This window comes from Lissotriton helveticus, chromosome 7 (assembly GCF_964261635.1).
Source record: "Lissotriton helveticus chromosome 7, aLisHel1.1, whole genome shotgun sequence".
Classification (NCBI taxonomy): domain Eukaryota; kingdom Metazoa; phylum Chordata; class Amphibia; order Caudata; family Salamandridae; genus Lissotriton; species Lissotriton helveticus.
In genome coordinates, this window is record NC_136068.1 from 1,149,764,794 (window position 1) to 1,149,786,171 (window position 21,378).

The following is a 21,378-nucleotide window of genomic DNA, read 5'->3' on the forward strand; positions in this document are numbered from 1 at the left end:
TCATCTGCACAGTGGCCCCCAGACTCCTGAAATGCTCCATTCTCTGGCCCAACTCCCACTGTCTATCGAGGGTTGTCTTAGACAGATCAGACCTAACCACAAATGAGAAGTCTGGGGCTTTTAAAGATGTAGCTTTAAGTGTCAAGTTTAATATTTTCTCCTTAGTGGAGTAGGTTAGAAAATTCACTAGGATCTTTCTGGGTTTTGATCTCCCCGAGTTTAAGCGAAACGGGTCTCTGTGGGCTCACTGAATATCCCTCTCTAGCTCTTCAACAGATTTCTCCAAATTCAGGGATTCTTTGAGCAATGAGGCTATGAATTTTTTCATTTCTCCCCCCTCTTTCCCTTCCGGAACCTTCAAGAGTCTAATATTGTTTCTCCGTGAGTAATTTTCCAAAGACTCCACTCTTTCCTTTGTTGTGTCACCTTCACGTCTTAGACATTGTATCTTTTCCTCTGCATATTCCAATTTAGCTTTTAGTTCGCCAACAGTACTTTCTAGAATATCTGTCCTTTCGGGGAGCAGGTCTACTCTCTTGTCAAGGGCGTCGAACGCTGCTTTAATCTCGTGCTGGTTATGTTTAGATTCAGCAAACCCAATCTTGATCTCATGTAGGAGTGTCTCCAGAGATACCTCTTCCCGGGTTTCACAGTCTAAGGGTGCCGGCTCATCGTTGCTCCCGCCAGCAAGTAAATTTAGGGACCCTAGCTTCTCTGAGATATTGTCTGCTAATTCCAAGACCGAAATCGCCGGGATCGGGGACGGGGACGGGGACGCGGCCCCTTGGGTATTATCTAGACCACTCATCTCTTTATCTTGAGGGCAACTCTCCCCCGCTCTACACGTAACTTCTAGGACCTGCGGCAGTACCTTGAAGAATGTCCTAAGCGAGGGGGTAAGTCGTACAGCGTTGTTATAGTTGTTTCTGGGGTTTTTTTTGGCCCTAAGCTTAGGGTCGGAAACTCGGGGGACGATGGCAGTATGTTTGCTGGTAGGTTTGCTGGCAAAAACAAAGATGGACTGCCCTGGAGTACCCTCCTTAGTAATAGCTTCTACTTCGCCCCCTGCACTAAGACCTGGCTTATGATCAGTAAGAATGTCAGTAACAGTATCTGGAGTGTCTATAACCCTCAATTTGCTGTGCCCGACCTCGGTGATACCTTTGGGACCCCCACGCCCAGTCTCCTTACTTGAAAAATGTTCAGGTTCACGATCACAGCTGATGTCCACTGCCCGTTCTGCTCCTTCCGTTGCAATCCTCGCCTCAGGTTTAGTTCTAGGGTGGCGTGTCCGTGTCTTAGGTTTATCTACACGGGGGGTTCAACCCCCGATCGCGTTAATTTTGGGGGATCGAGGCAACCTCCCTTCAATGCAGCCGAGCCCTTCTGGACTAAATGAAGGCTTCCACTGCCTCCGAGGTTTCCGCGAGCCGCCGCCCTGCGGCTCCGTCACAGCTCCACGGCTGCCTCGGCCCACCGCGGAAGAGAGGTGGGAGGTAGGACCTCGAAACCACACATCCGCCGGGCAGTTGCTCCACACACTGACCGCCGACCCACCAAGCACAGGGCTGGATTCAAATATGTGCCACGCTGGGTGCCGCCGCGCAACGCTGCACTGTGAGCCTCGTCCAAGGGGGACCGAGGGGTCTAAGGATGCCGAAACAATCAAGCGGCGGGGGTGAACGCCGCCTGACTACACCGTGTGTACCGTGTGCAGCGCTCGATAACCTGAGGAACTCTGGCGGGCTCAGTCTCAGGCGGACGGGAAGGGGAGAAAAACAAAAGGCATACCGCAGAAAGATGTTCCGATTTTACCGTTTCTGCCGAATTTCCGCTATGTTTTCACCGGGATGCGGGATACGGGAGCTCCGCTGGAGAGACGCGACCTGCCCTAGTCGGCGGCCGCCATGTTTTCCGATGACGCGCAGTCCCCCTGATTTGTTAATCTCGTATGTGTTGGCCTTGCAAATAGCACATTTACAAAAATCATTGCTAGCATCCAACCAAGAACTGTTAGTTCTTAACTCAGGGCTACTCCTGGCCAAAGAGTTACTCGGGGACCTTGCCTTACTGAACGTTAGATTGGGCGATATTGTGAGATTAGCCCCCTGCACAGGGTCATTTTTCACCAAGATCCAATTTTTGTTGACTATCCCACGGATAGCCTTGTGCTGCTTACTGTAGGTCAGGAACAGTCTTGTTGGCTGTTCGGATAATATAGGCTGCTCTGACTTTGTTTGAGTTTTACAGATCAGTGCCTGTGATCTTTGGATCCTTTTGGTTTTCTCTATGGCTTTGTTGACTTTGCCTCTAGAGTAACCTCTAGCCAAAAATCTCTTACGGGTGTCTTGTTGGGCAATTTCACATTCAAAATCAGTGCTGCATATTCTGCGAATTCGCAGCATCTCGCCATAAGGGATGCTGCGGACCAGATGTACTTTATGGTGACTCGTGGTATGCAACAATGTATTACCAGCTGTAGGTTTTCTAAACAATCTGGTTTCAAGATTGTTACAAACAACCATTATTTCAACATCCAAGAAGTAAATGGAGTCCCTGCTGAGGTGGCCCGTGAATTGTAAATTTAGACTGTTGTCGTTGATTTGTTCAATAAAATGGAGGGCACTCTCATCAGTGCCCTTCCATATTATGAGCAAATCATCGATGTAACAATACCAGCCTATTACATCGTTAGACACATTTTCTGCAAATAACACTCTGAAGACCTGTTCTTCCCAGAAACCCATGTGCAAACAGGTGTAGCTAGGGGAAAAACACGCCCCGTAGCCATGCCTCTCACCTGTTGAAATACCTAGTTCTGAAAGAGAAAATAGTTAGGTTCTAAGCAAGTTGTAATCATTGCTAGTAACATCTTGTTGTGGTGATGAAAGTACAAAGGTCGAATGTCTAAGTAGTGTTTGATCGCCTTCATACCGTCCCTATGATTGATGTTTGTATTGAGAGACGAAACATCAAGCAAAATCAACAGATAATCAGGGTGAGACTTGATGCCGGTCAATTTTCTCAACAGATCGCCAGTGTCTTGCACAAAGGAAGGCAAACTCTTCACATGTTCTTGTAAATACTAATCAACGTACTTGGACGCATTCTCCATTATGCTATTACAGGCAGATATTATGGGCCTTCCGGGTGTTTTTTTTTAAAAATCCTTGTGAATTTTTGGAATAAAATATACCACCGGCAGGATGGTCGTTTTTTAAGTATTTGAATTCCACGGCGGTCAGCAATCCTGCACCTTTCCAAGCTAAAAGACTAGTGTTAAAGTTATTCTAGGACGACCTAACATCCAACATAGTGCTGCGCCGGTCGCTCAGCTGATTCAACGTCTCTTCCATGTACAGATTGCGTGGCCACAGCACCACGTTCCCTCCTTTATCCGAGTGATGGATGATTAAGTCGTCATTAGCCTGCAATTTTTTCATGAGTTGAAAATACACATTGTCCTGCTTGGTATAGTGTTCAGTCGGTTGAGCTTGTTTCTTGTACAGAGTTCTTAGTTCTTGTGTTACTTTGTCGTTAAACACGCCAATATTATCTCTTAGCATTAGAGGACAGAACTTGGACTTAGGTTTAAAAGGTGTTTTCAATGCCCCGATACACATAGGCTGTTCCTGACTGGTTCCAAGATCTGTGCCATCAGTGTCCTGCTGTAGACAAATCAGATCCTGTAACAAACCTGCATCACCAGCTGTTAGTATAGAAGGGCTGGGTATATCACCAGTTGGTATCTCTTTTTGATTCTGCTAAGATACACCCTGCATAAGGTGATACTTGCGTAGTTTGAGGTTTCGTATGAATCTAAACATATCAATCCGTGTTTGCAAGTAATTAAAGTCAAACAAGATGATGGACGGAATGTTGCACATTGGCAAAACATTCACCCCCCCGTCACAGATCTTGGTTTAATCCATCATTATTTTGCTCACCACGCCACCCCAGTTCAGACATGGCCATATGCAAATCAGTCTTGACCCTGTGCGTCATGGGAACAGTCCAGCCCGAACTGCCAAGCCATGTCTTCCCTGGAATGGAATCAAGCATCCTAGGACCGGTTTCTGGCTATCATCTCTCATCAGCCAGAATAGCTTGACTCCAGTGGTGTAGTGAGCACGGGACCCACGTCTGGGCATACCCTTCCCACATAGGGCGAACAGCAAAACACACAAGATGTTGGACGGAATGTTGCACATTGGCAAAACATTCACCCCCTAGTCACAGATCGGGGTTTAATCCATCGTTATTTTGCTCACCACGACACCCCAGTTCAGACATGGCCATATGCAAATCAGTCTTTCTGGCTATCAGCCGTCATCAGCCAGAATAGCTTGACTCCAGTGGCATAGTGAGCGGGGGACCCACGGACCCAGATCTGTGACTTGGGGTGAATGTTTGACCATGTTCAGCATTCCGTCCATCATCTATTTATGTATTAATTAAAGTCATCATTTGAGATGTCATCAGTGATGTCACTGACCATGTCATGAATGATGTAATATGTGACATCATCAGCAGTGGATTGCGGGCGCGCGAGATATAGTTAGTACAACTAACTATATCGGAGGAATTTCAATGGTTTTGTATGAGTGAAATGTCCAGCTAACTATAACACCCCAAAAATCTACTGTTTTCAGTGAATTTCTAAGGTTTTTTAAATGCTAATTCCTAACAATACCAGGCCTGAAACCTATGGTTTTTTCAGTGAATTTGCAAGGTTTTTTAAATGCTAATTCCTAATTATGATGTGTGTGAAACCTATTGTTTTTCTGTGAAGTTTTTTACAATGTTATTTCCTAACTAACGTGCGTGAAATCTATGTTTTTTTCAGTGAATTTACAACATTTTTAAGTGCTAATTCCTAAATATAACGTGTGTGAAACCTATGGTTTTTTGAGTGACTTTCCAAGGTTTTTAAAATGCTAATTTCTGTATCAATTTTTATATTTTTTATATATTTATTTTCCAACAAACTGTCTTTGTATTTACAAAATGGATACAAACAGATTAAAGGGCGCTCATCAAATATTATCAGGGTATGCTCATAGAAATTATCATAAATGGTGCATCAAGAAGAAAGATGTGTATCCAACATCTACAAGCCCCGCATGTGCAGAAACTGCCTTTGTATATTGTAATACATTGACTGCATCCTGTAATATGCAACGGCACAATTAGCTTTTATGATTTGGATAAAGTTAAACAGTATATTCTACATCTTCAATCAAAATATAAACAGTCAAATTTGTCAATTACATTTTTTTTTTAACGTGCGCACACCTCGTGATTTAAAAACATTTTTTTTTTTGCTCTTCGGGTTCCTTCAGAAACCCCCTGAGAAGGCCTAGGGGGTCAGGGAGTCTCTACCCTGCCCCCTTTTCACGTTCTTCATTTTTGTTTTTGACTCAGTTCTGCCTCGAGGGTGCGAGCAACGTGCGCGCCCCTCGCAATTTTTTTTTTTTTGCCTAGGGGTCAAGGAGTCTCTTCCCTGCCTCCTTTTCACGTTTTTAAAAGCTTTTACGAAAATCGGATAAAAAATCATTTATATCCAACGGTCGCGCAACGTGCGCACATGCGTGCGCGCAAGTTGCGCGCACGCAAAGTCATGTGACAAGAAAACAGCACTTTTGATTGGTTTATAGAAGTTTCCTTTCTAGAATCTTGAAAAACCCCACCCACTTCCCTAACCATCTCTTTTGGTTTCCTGAGAGAAGGATCTCTACTTTGTTGCAGCTTTTTTATATCAAAATGGCAGAACAGCAGCCACAAGATTCCTCTGATTCGGATGACTTGGTGGAAGAGCAGCTGCGTGCCAAGAAGGTAAAGGAGTCCTTCATCTGGCAATTTTTTACATTTCCTGAGGGGCAAAAGAAAGTTAATGCTCCAAAGGTGAAGTGCACTATCTGTAGAAGTGTGCTGTCGAGGGGAGACCCTACAAAGAAAGATTCATTTAGCATCCACACCATGATGCGCCATGTCAGGAACGTGCATCCAAACAACTATGCACGCGCTTCCACAAGAGCCCTGGCAAGTGAAGTTCCAGCTGCTGTCTCCAGCCCCTCATCTGGAGTAGCATCGCCATCCACAAGAGTGCTTGACATCCGGCCAAATTTTGCAAAAGTGCACATTACATGCAATTTGTGCAATGAGATATTGTGCTATGGAGAGCAGAGTGTGGAATTAATAGATATAAGGATTACACAGCACACATGCCGCAGCACTTAATTTTTTTCATTTTTTATTTTTGTTTCAGTTGAACAGTTTTTCGTTACTTGTTTACTTTTTTGTTTAAAAAAATCCAAACAATATATAAAATTGTTAAAAAAGTACAAAAAAAATTCAAAACAAACAGTTCTTTTCAGAACTAAGTTCACTTCTCCAAGAGGAGCTATATCTCTTATATTCTGTCATACTTTTTTTGAATGAATGTGTAGTGTATAAACGAATGACTGAAATGACAGTGAAAAGGAGGAAAGGATTGATGGAATGAGTGAGGAAAGGGTAGTATGGTGAGTGAGGAAAGGGGAGAGTCAAAGAGTGACTGAAACAAGGGGACTAAGGGTAGGAGAGTGAGGTAAGTGGAGAGAAACAGTAAGGGAAGGGCAGTAAGGAAAGGGAAGTGAGGGAGGAGGAGTGAGAAAAGGGGAGCATGGAACAGAGACAGGGAAGGGTAGTAAGAGATGGAAAGGGAGAAGTAAAGCAGAGTAAAGGGAGTGAAGGTAAGAGAAGTGGAGTGACTGTGACGGAAGGGGTATGAGGTTGAGAAAAGGGGAGTAAGGGAAAGTGAGAGTTGGGGAGTGAGGGAGAGAGAACTGGAGTGAGGGGATGGAGGGAGTTAGAAAAGGGAGTGAGAAGGGGAGTAAGGAATGGAGTGAGAGAAGAATAGCGAGGGGGAATGAGGAAAAAGGAACGGGAAAGTGAAAGGGTGAGAAATACAGACAGGAGGAAGCGGAGTGGGGGAAGGGGAGTGACGGTGAGTGAAGGGCAGTGACAGTTAGGGAAGGGGTATGAGGGTGAGGGAAGGGGAATGAGGGAGAAGGGAGAAAATTCAGAGAGAGGGAAAGTGAGTGAGGGAGAGAGGAGGAGTGATAGAAAGAGAGAGAAAAGAAGATTAAGGGCAAAGGAGAGAGAGGGAGAGAGTGAGAGAGAGGGAGTTAACTGAGAAGGAGTGAGGCAGTTAGAGTGAGTGAGACACAGGGTGACAGGGATCAAAACATGGATGAAAAAAAAGTGAGTGAGGGAGTGAACGAAAGGGAGTAAATGAGATGGAGTGAGGGAGTGAGGAAAGAGGAGTAAAGGAAAGAGAGTGAGGGAAGGGGAGTGAGAAAAGCAGAGTGAGGGGGAGTAAAGAAAAGGGAGCGGGAAAGTGAAGGGGTGAAAAATCCAGATAGGATGAAGTGCAGAGGGGGAAAGGGAGTGATGGTGAGTGAAGGGCAGTAACAGTTAGGGAAGGAGTATGAGGAAGAGGGAAAATGAATGAGGGAGAAGGAAGAAAATTAAGAGAGAGGGAAAGTGAGTGAGGAAGAGAGGAGGAGTGATAGAAAGGAAGAGGGAATGAGTTTAAGGGTAAGGGAGAGACAGGGACAGAGTGAGAGAGAGGGAGAGCAAGGAACTGAGAAGGAATGATCCAGTGAGAAGGAGTGACACAGAGGTAGACACGGAGAGAAAAATGGATGAAAAAAAGTGAGAGAAGGAATATGCAAAGGGGAGTAAGTGAGATGAAATGAGGCAGTGAGGAAAGAGAAGTGAAGGAAGGGCAGTGAGGGAAGGTGAATGAGGGAAAAGTACTGAGGGTGAGTGAAAGGCACTAACAGTGAGAGAAGGGGTATGAGGGTGACGAAAGGGGAATGAGAGAGAAGGAAGGAGATTAAGGGAGAGGAAAAGGGACTGAGGGATAAAGTAGGAGTGAAGAGAACAAAAATAGAAAGCTAGTAAAGGTGAGGGAGTGAGAGAGAGTGAGAGAGAAAGAGAGGGAGAGTAAGTGAGTGAGAGGGAGTGAGGCTGTTAGATTGAGTAAGACAGAGGAAGAGAGGGAGAGAAAATGGAGTGAAGGGGAGTGGGGGACTAAACGAATGGGAGTTAGCAAAACTGAATGAGGAAAGTGAAGTAAGGGAAGAGGATTGACGGATGGAGTGAGGGAAAGAAAGTAATGGGGAGTGAGAGAATGGAAGCAGGTGAAAGAGAATAGGAGTGATGCACAGAGAGGAGAATATGAAGTAGGAGAAGAGGAGTGAGATGGAGTGACAGGGAGGGAACAAGAAGCATATTAAGAGAGAGGAAAAATTAGGGAGTGAGAGAGAAGGATTCATGGAAAGAGAGAGGAAAGAAAAGAAAGATTGGTGGAGAGAGAGAGAGAGACAATGAGAGAGACAAACAGAGGGAGAGTGAGGGACTGTGAGGGAGTAAGTCAGTTATACTGACTGAGACAGAGGAAGAGACTTAGAGATGGAGGGAGGAAAGGAGAGTGAGGGAGGGAATAAGGGAAGGGGAGTGAGCGAAACGGAGTAAGGGAGTGAGGAACTAGAATCTAAATTAGGCCTTGTGAGTAAACTGAAGACACACAGTATCGTTTAGAAATTAGAGTGATGTACCTATTCAGTTCAGTATAGGTACCCGTGCATTAGTGGATTTTACATACATAATAATTTAGTGGTTGCTACTCACCCTATATGAGTTTCTGCCTTTTGACAGGTATTATAACTTAACCTGACCAGTGTCATTTTGTGGCCTAGCTTGCTCGTAGCACTAGCAGAATCCAACCATTATAGTCGGTAAGGGTCGTTCCCTTGAGAAATAGCACAACAACTGTAACAAACTGGTGCTCCTACATGTAAGGCCTGTCAAGGTTATAGGTGGGGTAGGCCCGATAAGCACATTCCAGAAGGTGCTGTCCGAACCCTCCTGAGACAGGCAGAAGGGAGTTACTCTCATCGACCTTGCTATAACGAGCTGAGCTGAACTGAAGTTGCTTTGTATGCCATATATTGTCTTTCCTTTGCAGCAACCTGTACCAACTTGTATTTTTCCTTCTTAGGTAACGGTTTTGAATTGTAACAGTATATATGTGATCTCTTGATAATGTGCCAGCAGTCTTCTCGGCGGACCTCAAGGGGTTAGGTCGCGAGAAGCTCCTCTGGCAGAGTTGTTGTATAATAAATGATTGAACCTTCTTCACTGCCAACTGACTGGTTATTGGTAATTGGTATTGGGGGCTATTAGTAAATATAGCTCTTTATGGTTTTATTTATTTTTCGGTACTTCAGTTGGCGACTCCGCCGGGACTCCGCGTTGGGGTCGTCCCTCCGTAATTGGAAAAGAACGGGACGTTAGAAAAGGTTATCTTGGTCGAGGGGGTAGACTGACTGCAGTTTGGGTGTTACTCCGCTCTCCCGATCAGGAGAGCCTCAGCTGCTAGTGACCCAACGCTGGAGTCCTACGGGTGTAACCCAGAAGCAGACCGTGTTGGTCTTCAGGAGTTGGCAGTGGAGAAACTTGCAATCGAACCTGAGTGCACCAGGTGAGTGATTTGTCTTGTTTTGTGTTGGATATCCTTTTGATTTTTGTTTTCGGTATTTGGTGGTTTGGAACCACGGAGAACTTGGTGGGGGTCTGACGGGGCAGTACTGAGACTGCACGGGCAGACGCTCCTGTTTTGAGCAATCTTGGTGAGTAATAGAGATATGAACCAGACGCCTAGGTGTGACTTGTGATAGGTTCGCACCCGGACGGACTGCTCTCGGAAATGCTGGCGGTCACGATTGGGTAGCCCCTGGGCAGATCTGGAGCGACGCTTAAACAGCGGGCTAAGCCAGAATAGTCCAGGAGGTGAACCAGGAAGGCTGTCGGATGGTCCGTAGGTCGATCTGTGGTTTGAAAACCTGTGTGGCTATCTCTAGGTAGTCTAAGGACAAGACTACTTGACTTTGGGTTCCTTTTGTTAAGAATTGGAAAGTACACGAGTTCTCCATGAGCAGGAGTTGACGGGCTCTGCCTTTTGTTTAGTAAGAATTTTGTTTTGTCTTTTATGTTGTCCGAAAACTGTTGTATGTTCATTGTATGTGAATAGTTGAAGTTGCTTGAACATGGCCATGTGTATGAGAGTGTTGTAATTAACTTTCTTTCCCTTTCAGCCAGAGAAATTAGACTCTAGAATGATAATGTCGTGCTTCTGTAAGTTATGTTTCGGCTGTATTTGTCGGAGAGGCACAAGATTGGATGAAAGTCAACCGGCCCCTCCAGAAGGGAGCCCTAGTCATGATATGTATTGCAAGCACGGGATTGCACCACTCTTGTTTAATACCTTATGGCACAAATATACAAAAGATAATGTAGAACTACAATGGCCATTGACAGGGTCTTTTGATGAAAAGAAGATCCAATATTTACAAGATCGTCTGTTTGCGAAGCGCAGCAGACAAGCCATGTTTGACCCCCTTAATAAATGGCTGAAAGAAGCAAAGCGTAGACGCATCAGAGCAGAGAAATTAGTCAAGGTAAAAGAAGGACAGACTGTTACCCAGAAAGCCATCGCCTATGATAAAAACCAGACTGAACAGAATATTGGTTGTTTGGATAGACAGTTTAGATTGCAGGTCGACAAAAGTTACGTTACTCGAAATGAAGCTGAAGATGAAATAGAGGATTTATTGGATGTTCGATCTCCCCCACCGTGTGCGTTGCAGCGCGTATACCCCGCTGTTCCCTGCCAGTTAGCCACTGCTCCCCTAGACTCGGCCCCAGAGGTAGATGCATCTCTAGCTACTGTAGGTACATCGAGTACCACATCTACCTCACTAAGAGATACAGCTACCCTAATTCCTGATACACGGCAACCCATGGGAAGTTCTCGTGTAATTCTAGCAACCCCGAGTCCTATATGGACCTCTCAATCGGCTGGTACGACACCTGAAGTAGGGGACCTTACTCCGTTAGGGGATCCAAGTGGGCTAAACGCTAGGCGACTATTCACAAGGGCAGCAGTTGGATATAGTGAAAAGGAAGCAATAGCAGAACAGGCGGTTAAATGGATGCGGAAAGATGTGTATACTGTGACTGACTTATGGAGTACCATAAAGGATCTTGAACCCGTTATGCAACAGCATGCATTGCATCAAATGTCTCGTTACCTTATTGAAATTTGGGAGAAATGCTTTCGAGACGGGTTGGCTCCTCAGATATTGTATGATATTTTGAACCGAACTCATAAGTTCGATTTAAGTCCAGGAGAAGTGTATAAGAACGTAGAGACGTTGGTAAAATACCGAAGTAGAATGTTTTTGAAATGTCCCAATTGGGATTCACAACATCCCATGAGGGAAGTGCATCCCATTTTCCATCCTGAAATACCTGAACTACGCAATGATCAGAACGTAGTCACAAGAGACAGAGTAGAGGCTCGGTTTCAGGAGCAATGGGTATACACTCCATGGAAGAGAAGTGAAGTCCTGGCTTTAAAATCACAGCTTCCCGATCCCCGTAAGAATCCCACAGCCTACTATAAGGAATTAACTGAAGCTGCGGCTTCAGCCGTAATGACTTTAGCCGATGTTGAATTGTTTTTCGGGTTGTTGGTCCCTGTGGATATATGGCGACAGGTACATGACACCGATCACGTTGCTGAATTAGAAGGAACCTGGGAACAGTTGAAAGAATGGGATAAGGACCGCAAACAAGGGGACAAGCCGAAAAATGAAATTACTACCCTCCCAGCCAAAATTATTGCTTACATGCATTCCTTGATTCCCCCTTGTGAGGTCGATTGGGATAAATTGACCGCCTGTAAGCAAAAGAAAGAAGAAAGTGTTTCTGATTTCTTCACTAGATTTGAAGGCACATTTATTGACTTTAGCGTACAGGACCTTGCTACAGAGGGTGGGATCCGGTTGTTTGTAAATCGTTTTGTGACCAACCTGTTACCAGAAGTCTCTACCCGGCTACAAGCCGCCGAGAGCACTTGGACTACATCCACCCCTTCTGTTATACTGAGTATGGCCCAGTACTATGAGCATAGGGAAAATGAAAGCAAGGATAAAATAGAAAAGAAGGCTAAGGACCTCAAAGACTCGGGTGTTATTGCAGCAAGTTGTTAGAGACGAGGAGGAGGAAGAGGCGTCCGAGTGCCCGTGTCCAGAGGGGTAGGGACAGGAAGGGGTGGAGGCCCAGTCCCGTCATTGGGGATAAATCAGTGTACGTACTGTAAACAGGAAGGGCATTGGAGAGCCCAGTGTCTGCTGCTGAACAGAGCTGTCCGAGGGCGAGGACGTGGTCGAGGTGGTCCAGATCGAAGTGATATGCGTAGAGAAGAAGCGGTGCCAGGACAGTTTGAACGAAATCATTTTGATAATCCTCAAGGTAGGCAATACTTTAACGAGGACTACGCCTTTAGAGACCAAGACGGGTATGTTTATACATAGGACAGCCAAGGACAGAGTGGGGGTCAAGTGTCGATACCAGTCAATCAACAAGGACCCTATGTGAAGGGGGAATTCATGGAGACTTCTGAAATTTTTCTGATTGACACAGGAGCAATGAACAGTTCCGTTGCTCGATCATTGGTCCCAGGGGCTGCTCTGTCCGGGCAAAATGATGTTTCAGTAGGATTTCCAGGAGTGCCGGTGGTAAGCCCCATCTCCAGGCTGCTCCCATTCACTATTGGTCCAGTTACTGTTGACTCCTCCTTTTTGTTGACTTCGCATTGTGGTGAAAATGTATTGGGCCTGGATATGTTAAAGAAATTAAATGCGAAAATCCATTGCTCCCCGGATGGTGTCTACTTGACAATACAACCCCCCAATCAAGATTTGAAACAGTACTTTGCTAAAAACGAACCTCTTCCACCCAAATTTGACACTGTTCCCTCTACGTTGTGGGCTACGGGAGATGCAGATGTCGGTAAGTTAGACATCCCTCCTGTTCATAGAACATTGAAACATTGTGTAAAGTTACCGCAGATACCTCAATATAAGACGGGCTTTACTCTCTATTATACAGGACTTGATTGACAAAGGTATAGTTGAGGAAACAGCTGCTAATGTTTATAACAGCCCTATTCTCCCGATTTTGAAAAAGACTCTTGACACTGGGAATCCGGAAAATGTCGATACATATCGTTTTGTGATCGAATTGCAGGAGGTTAATAAAATTGTGGTGCCCCAGTACCCAGTGTTGTCTGATATAACTACCATACTTACCATGATCCCTCCGACTGCGAAGTATTTTTCGGTCATCAATCTGAAAAATGCTTTCTTTAGTATCCCAATCCATCCCGATAGCCGTCAGATCTTCGGCTTCTCATTATCTGGCCGCAGCTTTAGATTTTGCCGCGCACCGTAAGTCCTAGCATCTATAGTCAAGCTCTTAAAGCTGTTCTAAACGATTTGATTCTGCCTACGGGTAATGTGCTCTTACAATATGTGGATGATTTATTAGTAGCATCAGACACTGAAGAGGGTTGTAGAGACGCCACTGTGAAACTATTACACCACCTAGCTACGAAAGGTAATAAGGTATCCCTGTCTAAGTTCCAATATTGTCGACAGGAGGTGACCTACTTAGGCCATCTACTGTCGAAGGAGGGGAGGCGTTTGACTCCTGAACGTATTACTACTATCTCTAACATGTCTGTGACTTGCACCCAGCGTGATGTTCGTGATTTTCTTGGCATTACCTCCTACTGTCGCCAATGGATTCCTAACTTTTCTCCTCTTGCTAAACCTTTGTTACATTTAACCACTAAAGATGTGCATGAACCTCTTCCGTGGACCGATGAATGTCAACATTTTTTTGACTCTCTGAAATCTGCTCTTTGTTCTGCACCCGTCTTGGGTAATCCTGATTACCGTAAACCTTTTGTACTGTACGTGCATGAGGTTGACGGTTGCTCGCTTTCAGTGTTAACACAAGGATTTGGTGGTAAGCAAAGACCTTGTGCTTACTTTTCGGCCACATTGAATAATGTTGCCAGAGCGCTTCCTAGCTGTCTGAGGGCCACTGCGGCTGTGGCGGTGGCCATCCGACAGTCAGAGGGGCTCGTTCTAAATTCTAGCCTAACAGTAATGGTGCCTCATGCTGTGGATGCCTTGTTAAATAAAACGAAAACACTGCATCTTACGAGTGCACGCCTTACTGTTTATGAATTAACTCTGTTTGCCCCGCATATCACAATTAAGCGATGTGACACGTTAAATCCTGCCACATTGCTACCTCTCCCTTCGGATGAAACTAAAAACGATGTACATGATTGTATATTTCGGACAGAAGAAGAATCGAAAGGGGGAATTGACCTCACAGACATTCCTCTATCCGACCCCAAAGGGGAATTGCATGTGGATGGTTCTTGTTTCAAGTTAGCAGATGGCACAACAACAGCTGCATATGCAGTCACAACGCTAAAAACAGTAGTTGAGACTTCTTGAGTGCCCTATCGATCAGCCCAGGCTGCTGAGCTAGTGGCATTATTACGAGCCTGTGAATTGAGCGAGGGGTTAGAGGTTAACATCTATACTGACAGCCAATATGCCTAAGCTTCGGGCGGCTGTGGAAGGAAAGAGGTTTCCTTACCTCTCATGGTCAGAAAATACAGAATGGTGCCTTGGTGTTGCGATTGCTTACAGCTCTGACATTACCAAAAAAAGTAGCAATAATAAAATGCAGTGCACATAAGGCAGTAGTGGATGATGTGGGGGAGGGGAATGCTTTTGCTGACCAAATCGCTAAACAAACGGTCCAGTCCACACTCACCTCTATGTTTGTAACTTCTACTGCAAGATGGGTGGAGGAATCTGATTTGTTTAATAATACCATAGAAAGTGTGTAAGAAATACAGAAGGAGGCTACCCCGGTTGGGTTTGGTTCGATGTGAACAGGAGGTGGAAAGGTTAGATGAAAATAACTGTTGGGTTGATTTGACTGAAAGACAACAATGGCTGTTGCCCAATGCTCTGGTACAGGCCGTTGTAACTATGGCTCATGGCCCAGCTCATATTGGGGCGAAAGGCATTTGTGCCTTATTGGACCCGTTATGGAATAATCCCAATATTCAGAAAACGGCTGTCCATCTAGTCCAATATTGTATGGTCTGTTTGCAACATAATCCGGGAAAAGGGGAAACTGTTCTGAGTGGGAACTTTGCACCCCCGACCTTACCATTTGAGGTGCTCCAGATGGATTATATCCATATGGAGCGCGTCAACAGCCTGCAATACGTCTTAGTGGTGGTCTGTGCCTTTAGCAAATGGGTTGATGCCTACCCGACTAAGGAAAACACTGCCTTGGCAACAGCAAAAGCTCTTATCAAAGAGTTTATCCCAAGATTCGGATTGCCCCTTTGATTTGGTCGGACAACGGGGGGCATTTTCATGGGGCCCTTGTTAAGCATATCTGTAATGGTCTGCAAATACAACAGAAATTTCATGCAGCTCGGCATCCCCAGTCAGCAGGATTAGTTGAGAAATATAACGGGATCTCGAAACTAAAAATGGCAAAAATCCAAGAGAGTACTAACCTAAAATGGCCTGACACCCTACCTTTGGCCCTAATATCGTTATGAGTTACCCCTCATTCACGTTCTGGTCTATCGCCTTATGAAGTAATTTTTGGGCGGCCTGCTAATGTATGGGGAGTACCTAGGCCGAGATCATTTAAAGATGTTGAATATCCTATGTTAATAGACTCTCTGTACACTCTGACTAAAGATCTCCGTTCTATTCATCAGCAGGTAGCATCTGTGTTGCAGTCCCTGCCAGAGGGCCCCGGACATCGATTGGAACCTGGTCAATGGGTACTGGTTAAGAAATAGCAGCGAGACACCAGCCTGGCTCCGAGGTGGTCTAAGCCATACTAGATTCTCCTGGCGACACGGACAGCAGTGAAGGTGGACGGGAAAAGACACTGGATCCATGTGTCCCACCTGAAGAAGTTGCCCCTCCCGCTTCCTTACGATCAGCAGCATCCCGATGGAATTCTGACACAGGAAAGTGAAGGAGCCACCAGATTTGTTCCTTTTTTCGACGCCCGTGAAATAGAGCAGAGGCAAGAAGAAGGAGTGACGGGATCGGGTGAGGCAGCACCAGTGGAATCTGCAATTGCCCCTGATCCTGTTGCTGTCACTTCCATTAGTAGTGGCTCTGATGAAGGAAACACACCTTCTCTTGTGGGCTTTCCTGATCAGGAAGTCCCAGGTCACATCCGTTACAACCTGCGGCCAAGAAAACATCACGGTACCTCAGACGAAATGGCTAGGAGATAAGGAAAGACTTGAATAAATAGGGTTTGCTAGATTCTTTTCTGAGGTAGTGAGCGAGACACTGGACTGAACACGTTGAGAGCTGGAACTTTGATATTTTGCTCTGTTCGGAAAGAAAGACTTTTGCATACCAGGGCCCAGGTTGTACACTTGATTTCCTCGCTGCATCACGAAGTGCAACACGAATTGATGGTTTTTGAGATGAACGATAGGAGTCTGCCTGTGAGACTCTAGATGAACACAGGGAAGAAGAACCCTCTGGCAGGAAGGTCTGCTTTGGCCCAGTGTAGTTTTGGACTTTAAGCTAGGAATGTACCCCTTTGGTCGTATTGTGTCTGAAGAAGAACGCCCTTTTGCTCCACGACATTTACCTTTTTATGTACCCATGTTTCCTGCTAGGACCATGTGTGTGAAAATAGCCTTTGTGGTAGTAATAGCGGTTATATTAGTAATTTTTATGAGTGTATTTATATATTTGGAGTACCAGTATCCGATGCAAACAATGATGAAAACTACTGTTACTCCCCCAGAACATTTGTTGTTTTCCTTAGCTCCCCATAAGGAAAGACATCGTCAGACATATGCTAAAAATATATTTGTAGAAATGCTCCATCAAACGCATAGTGCCACTAACATTACAGATTGTTGGGTTTGTGGCCTTTTGCCATCAGTCATGCACAAACATGATTTATTCCTCTCCTTACCCTTATCATATTTAGGAAGCTGTGAAGCATGATTCCAGATGCTATCAGCCATGTATAACCATTATGTGGAGAACCCTAAACAGTACACGGAGAAAGACTATAACATGATCTTAGCTTATATCGAGACACACCAAGGTTTTGATCCAGCAGGAAATGAGGGGGAGGGATCTTTGGATCCAAATGCCTATATGAATTTATATACTACGATGTGAGTATCTTCCTAGACAGTTATAATTGCTAAACGTCTAAATATAAATTGTCATTCCTGAGCAGAAGAAATGTAATGTCAAGCAAGGAGAGTATATAAGAAGGATCTAAATTTATTTAAAAAATGAAAAAATAAATGAAATTACAATACAAAACACATTAAATTCAACAGTTGGGGAGCCAGTGCAGGTTCCTCAGGTGGCTGGAGATGTGGCTGTGTCGGGGGACATCCAGGATGAGTCGGGCGGAGGCATTCTGGATGCGCTGGAGTCTTTTCTGTAGCTTGGCTGTGGTTCCGGCGTAGAGGGTGTTTCCGTAGTCCAGTCGGCTGGTGACGAGTGCCTGGGTGACAGTCTTCCTGGTTTCGGTCAGGATCCAGCATACTCTTAACCGTCCGTTTCACAACCTTCTGAATCAAAAGCACCAACATCTTTTGGACCACCTAACAATGGTTATACCTCCACCTGATGCTATTTATCATGTACATAGAACCTTAAACAACTAGCATTCTCTCAGAACCTCAACCTCATCTGGTATGCCGATCACACTCTGCTCATCCTTTATCTTACCAAGGAGCTGTATACCATTAAAAGAAACCTATACAGGAAATGAAAAAATGCCATCAACATCTCCAACAACTACAAAAAATCTAAAACACCTCTGCCCCACTGATGATCAACATCTCCTGTGATAGCCACATCACTCACTATCTGATACACTTCTACCTCTACATCAACTACAAGAATTTTTTGGACCTCATCACCCTCACTCTCAAAGTACTTTTCAACACCAGGCTACCCTTTCTTAACAGCAGTAATTTTCCCAGGCCAATTATTTTCCCTAAAACTTGGGTTGTAAACACACTAGGTACGAATTTGGTAAGTCATAAGGCAAACGTTGTTTAAAAATCAATTGAGTATCATTACAATGAGTCCAGCCTTTTGTACATTTTAAATAAGCTGTGTAATGTACTGATGTTGTAGAAGGACCATCATGGAAAATAATTGCTACAGTTACAAAAGTTTTTCCTGATATTGATAGTTGAGAAACCACAATTTTTTTTCTTAAAGTTGTCAGTTTTCTTCCATCAGGTCTGCATCATTGCAGCATTAAAATTACAGACTGTCCATATCTTTGTATAAATAATGTTGATAACATTCGAGAGTTACATTGGGTACAGACCATGTTTTGATTTGCTTCTTTTCTAAACCAGCAGTTTTAGATATTGATTTTTCTAAAGAATCCAATTTTGACTTCAACTTTTCAGACAAAATAATAGTAGCTCCTTCATTCATTCTCTATTCTATCAATAGCTTCCAGTTTTATAATTTCTTGATTTTCTAACTTTAGCATTTTTTCATTGAATATTGAACATTCTTGCAGAGTTGGACTCAAGCATATCACTGATTTCTTTTCTGCAATTTTTCTATATATATTCTCTGGGAGAATATTTTTGTCTGGAAACAAATTTGTAAGTAATCGTGCCTTTAAAGCTTCTTTGCCGTGTTCACTCACTTTTCCAATTCTGATATCTTCAAGAATACTTTTATTATCAGCGTCCTTTGCCTGTCGCATATTTGTAATGAGTTCTGAATATTCGAAATATGACCAAATATTTACATTTCCAATGCTTCCCAGGCACTTTCTGGTGTCTTCATGTGTAACTGTTTTAAATACTGTCTGTCCTTTCACAGGAATTAGTTGTAGTAGATCTCCAAAAACTATGGCGTGTTTGCCTCCAAATAACACATCATACTTAAGGATTTGTTGCATTCTTAAATGCACAAAGGCAAGCATTAAATTTGAGACCATGCTTACCTCATCAATATTGAGAAGTATCATTTTTTTCAAGACTCTAGAAACTTCACAACAAGCTTCTCCAGATAGCTTGTGGTATTCTAATTTATTTTCATGCTCTACTGGCAGCATCAATAAACGATGTAAAGTAATCCCTTTAATGTTATGTGCTGCACACCAAGTTGGAGCAGTAACAACACAAGAGAGTGGCGACTCAGTTCTTTTCTGTAAATAACTTGCAATTGCTTTAATTAGAAAACTTTTTCCAGTTCCTGCTTCTCCACTCACGTACAATCGGACAGGTTTAAATTACGTACATGAGCACTCTTTTTTCTCGTGATATAAACCATGCTCAATCTGTTCAGTCACTTGATCGTATATTTGTTTTTGCTCAATATTTAGTTGTTTTTCCAATTCTTCTAAGTTTATTACATCCTCTTGAGCTTGTTGCATTGCTGTTTCCACCTCATCCATGGCAGTCGCTGCTTCATTTTGAATAATTGGTTCTCCTAGTGTATCCTGACTCAACAAAGGAGAACTTTGACTGTCTTGAGAACTGTCTCTTGCAATCTCTGCTGCAATTGTAGCTTCTTGCTTTATTTCGTTGTTCAACATTTTCAGATAATTAGTAAAAGCAGGACATTCTATAGTATTTTAGTTGCGTTGAATGAATCTTCATAAATGTCAAAATCTCCAAGTAGTTCCAGTTCTGTTCGCCATGGCTTAAAGAGTTGCAAAAGAGCTAAATAGTAAAATTCCCCTTTGTCAGCAATTTCGCAACTCAGTTTTCGATGAATAATCAAATGTCCTTTTCTTTGTTCCACTAAACATCCTTCAGATCCAATCACAGCATATACTCCTTTATTAATATCTTCTGTAATATTCTTCTTAAAAGTATAGCTTTGCAATACTTCATAGAGACAAACGTTCACAAGATGATTACTTCTATTTGGATAGTATGTATCCAACATATTTGTCTTCAAAATATCTGTACTGTCTGGTTCTCTCTCTGCTAAATACTCAATTTTTTGTACAGATTTCAAAACTCGGTTTCGTGTTCTTGCAAACCTAAATTCACCCAAATGATTGTTCTAGATTTGGAGTATAGACTTGCAGATGATAAACGATCTGAACATTCATATGCTCAGATTTCTCGATGAGACAACATCTTCAAACTGTAGCTGTACAATTTTTTACTTAGGCTCTTTTCATGAGAAATTACTTCCCACATTTCCTTTAGTTCCGTCTTTTCAGATTTAGTAATGTAAGACGTTACAAATCGAGCCACAGCAATCGAGTTGTCTGCAACATATTGAATATCCATGTTAGCATTTCACATGGACAAAATGACTGGGTTATAGTCATTTATGTATTTTGACTCTTCATTTCTTTTTAAGTTGTAGGTATTTTTCGGTGATTTTCTTTCTTCTTTTTGATAATACTGGACGTGGAAATGCAAATCGACATTTTGTGTGGAACTTATCCTTAGATTTGTACTTTCGACAACAGTATTTTCTACAACGATGGGTTTGAAACCGTAAGACTTGATGTCTTAAATTCTTTTCTACTGTACTTTTGGGTACAGCACATGTAGAATATTGTTCAATAAAACTCATGACTGTGTCATCTGAATCTGTTCACCTTTTGCTTGATACTCCTTTCTCCAAAAGAAATCCAGAACCTCTCCAAGAGGAGGATTTTTTTGTTTGTGATAAAAGACATCAAAGTTTCAAATCTATGATTGAAATACCTGCATACATTAACTGGATTCAAAGAGCACAGTTCTCCAGGTGTCTTGTATTCTATATTTTCTATGTTAGCATTTGCCTCTCGAAGAAATTGAAGTAAATCTTCCCAAGCATACTCTGCACAGCTTAGAGTAAGGAACCATGTAGGAGTTCCTACGTTTCTGAGCATACATTTCAATTCCCATGATGACGGTACCAATACTCATTAGTACCACGCTGACATGCCATGAGATTAATTAGGTGAGATTCCAAAACAGTATCTTTCTGTTGGACTTTATCCTTAATGTCTTTGGCCGAAACATTTTGCAAATGTACTCCACTTTTTAGTATATGGTTAACTGCATAAGAAAGTCCAGACAAGTCACTCTCAAACAAAAGATGAAACAAATATGGAATACATTGGCGAAACCTTGGATCTTCTGCATATAATCTTGAAGCCCGGTATTCAGATGCAGGAATCTGCACAGGTCGTTCATCATATCGTCCACCTTTGCCGGTTGGAAATAACTGAGGGAAGCAACGAGCTTCCAAGCTTTCTTCCCATACACTAATGGGACTTCCTTTTGCTTCTTTCATTTGAAATAACTCAATAGTATTTCCCATCACTTCTTCAGAGTGAAGTGGATGCACACTATAATGTTGATAAATTTCTTCAGCTCTGGAC